Raw genomic sequence first — 3,552 nt, forward strand, 5'->3', positions numbered from 1 at the left:
TGGCCCAGTGTAGGGGAATTCAAGGGAGGGGAAGTGAGAATGGGTGTGTGGGTAGTGGAACACCCTTATAGAAGCAGGGGAGTAGGGATGGAGTAGAGGGTTTCACGGTGGGTGGGGTGGGGACAGGGAAAGGGGATAACACTGGAAATGTAAATAAAGAAAATATCCTAGAAAAAAAGAAAAAACTTTGTTGTCTAAGAATATATAAGAAATAATCATATATCATTCCTTACCATTTAAAGCAAGGCCAGGCATTATTTTTTCCAAGATAAAGGAACCTTAGACATCAAATTTAAAATCATGAAAGCAGTCTCAACCTAAAGGAGCTAAATGACTCTATTGTACCCCTGAGCTTTTATAAAAGATCTGTGTATCTTGTTGGTGAATGAAAGGTCTAAGCAAGGCTGGTAAACAGGAAAGAAAACCCCCATTGCAACGGGCAAAGAGATACCTTGTTGGTGGTGTTCTTGCATCAGTCAGGGGCAGAGCAGATGGCAGTCCTTTGTTTATCCTAGCTTGATGCTTGGATTAGTGGCCAAAGCTGTCTTATGCTTAAGACTCATAAAAAATCAAATCAAATCAAATCAAATCAAATCAAATCAAATCAAATCCAGACAGTGCAGTACAGGAGGAGGAAGACAGACACCTGCCAACTGCCATGCCTCCCACAGACTTGCCCTTTAGCACAAGGCATGGGAAAGCCATAGACACCTGCTTGCTGTCATCCATGCAGCATGGATAGAGGATGTCACCCAGGGGTCCTCCAGCCATGTGGCCAGCCTGCAGTAAGAGCCACCACAATGTGCAAGTATGTGGTAGTCAGATGGTAGAGAAAGAAAGATGGAGCAGATTGAGTATTTTGAAGAGAAATGGAACTATAGACCTGAGGGTAGATAGAAATATTCTGCTGTGAGTGGTGAGCCCTGCCACCTAGAGCCATAGTGAAGTCCCTGCTGAGGGCTATGTCTGGGTCTATGACCATGCAGTAATAGGGGTCAGTGTCTATGTCCATGGTTCATACTACTACTATAGAACATGGGAATATATCTGGTTGGGACAGCTGCTGGAGAGCACGTGGCTATCCAGGAGCTGTGCATAACTGGCTCCATTCCTCACCAGAAGCAGCAGTCTATGGAGCTGGCTTCATCTCTCACCAGTGTGTGGGTGAGCAGGCTCTGTCTCCAGACTGCTATGAGGCAGTATGGCTGTAAGGTAATAATGCTCCCCTCCCCTTCCCCCTGACTTCCTGCTATAGTCAAGAGAGCTGGCCCTGGGGTCATGAGAGCAGAAGAGCTGACCATGCACCTTGCCTGGGCAGCACAGTAGGCCTGGCCCTTGTCAAAGGATCATGAGCAAGTCAGTTTCTAGGGTGAGATCACTGGAGAACTGGCCCTGCCACTCACTCATTTGCTATGAGGTGGTATGGGTATGGGGGTGATTCCCCCCACACACACACACACTCACTTGTAGCAGTCAAGAGTACTGGCCCCTGGTGGGGGTTGGAGGTAATCAGGAGAGATGAGTTGGCCCTGTCCATTGCCTTACTGCTGCAGCAGCCAGAAGAGAGGATCCTGTACCCCATGTGAGCAACATGGTAGTGCTGACCCTCATGGATGGGGAGCAGGTAAGCAATACCTGAGGAAAGAGCATTGGAAAGATGGCCTGGCTACTTGTCTGGCATCAGGTGGCATGAGTGCAGGGGTGATGCTCTCCCTCCCTTGTGCCTCACCACCTGTGGCAGAAGGGAGAACTGGCCCTGGCCCTGGCCCTCACAGTCTGCATCACTCAGGAGAACAGGCCCTGTACCTTGTCTGGGCATTACTGTAGAGCTGGCCCTAGTGGAGGTGAGCCCAGAATGTGTAAAAGAGGGACAGCTGGTCGAGACCCTCATAGGCTGCAGCTCTTGGGAGAGTGGGGCCAGAATCTTGCCTGGGTAGTACAGTGAAGCTGACTTTGGAGGTGTGGGTGCAAGTGAGCCAACCCCAAGGGCATAAGAACAGGACCTGACCCTGTCTCCTGCAAGTGGTGGCATTGGGTGGCCTAGTTGATTCAGTGCTGGAGAACTCACTCTCCTCATGATGCAAATAAAAGAGATCCGGAAGTCTGACCAGCTCAGCTACCATCTTGGCCCAGACTCATGACTCTGAATTGGCCCACCCCAAAACCTATATCATCTACAAATAGTTGCGATGCACTAAAAGGCCAGTCCTGCTGTTCCGAAGCTACAGGATTGCCAGTGGGGCATGGGACAACAACAGGATAACTGATAGGAAGCCCAGTGAGGATCCAATATTAATGATGTTACAAAAGCCACCGATCTTGGACCAGACCAATGTTTAATTGCAATGAACATTTGCAAGTGAAGATGTGTGGACAGAGGGTTACACTGTGGGATACACAATAAAATACTACAGCTTCCATAATGAGATGATTCCTATGCTTTGATTGTTATTATTGGTGGTGGTAGTGGTGTGTGTGTGTGTGTGTGTGTGTGTGTGTGTGTGTGTTATTTGGGGGTAGAGTTCGCAAAAGTAAAAGGTGAGTATGAAAGAACAGGGAGATGAGCGGGACTGGGGTGCATGTTGTGAAATCACAAATAATCAATAAAAGGTTATTTTAAAAAAAAAAAACAGAAAAACACTACTTTTGGGAAATTCAGACTCAACATTTGCAAAAAGAACCAGGGGCAGATATGACTACTGTACGCTCTATTCTTGCATAAAATACCATGGAAACTCCCATTAACATGCACAATTAATGAGTTTCAGTAAAACTGCAATCAGCCAAAATGTCCATTGACAGATCCGTAGATAATAAACAGTTGGTGCCTAGGTAAAGTGTAATTTTATCTAGCAAGAAACACAAATGGAATTATGAAATTCTCAGGAAAATTGAAGGATATGGAAAACATTATATTAGAAATGGTTACCCAGATTGGAAAGACAAACTCATACGTTCTCTTTCATACAGATCCCAGCTGATCCTAGAGAATGTAAATACAGGTACAAGCTAGGAAATTTTAAAAGGACACATAAAACTAGAGAGAAAGAAGAGCCAGTCCTAAATGGGATGCCTCCATCACATCTCGTCCCTTAGAAACCCCACAGAACCCCATGGAAGAGGAGGCAGAAAGACGGTAAGAGCCAGAGGGAGTGGAGGGCACTGAGTAAACAGAGCTTCTAAACACAGCAAGACTGACACACATATGATATCACAGAGACTGAGCCAGCATGCACAGGTCTACACAGGTCTGCACTAAATGGGGACCTACAACTGAGAGGAAGAGTGAACACAAGACTCCATCCCTAACCCAGAAGCTATCTCAAATTGATAACTGCTCACAAATAAAAAAAGAGGGTTTTTTGGGAGTGGTTCCCCCCCAGTAGAGTCTCACTGGATATACAAAGCATACTTCAGGGCAGGCTATATATCTAACAGTAAATGGCTGACCAAAAACAAAACAAAAACAAACAAACAAAACAAACAACAAAAACAAAACTCAATGGCCTTTTTAATGATTCTTTTTCTGATACTGCTATGTCAAGCCTTTTT

At 45.8% G+C, this 3,552-nt stretch overlaps 1 non-coding gene across 1 annotated transcript; it reads left to right on the forward strand.

Annotated features, from left to right (window-relative positions):
- The first annotated feature begins 425 nt into the window (after positions 1–425).
- Positions 426–565, forward strand: LOC117707991 (small nucleolar RNA SNORA48). The gene has a single exon (XR_004606728.1). It is a non-coding gene; the product is annotated as a small nucleolar RNA SNORA48 (small nucleolar RNA).
- Positions 566–3,552: the final 2,987 nt, after the last annotated feature.

Source organism: Arvicanthis niloticus, chromosome 4 (assembly GCF_011762505.2).
Source record: "Arvicanthis niloticus isolate mArvNil1 chromosome 4, mArvNil1.pat.X, whole genome shotgun sequence".
NCBI classification, from domain to species: domain Eukaryota; kingdom Metazoa; phylum Chordata; class Mammalia; order Rodentia; family Muridae; genus Arvicanthis; species Arvicanthis niloticus.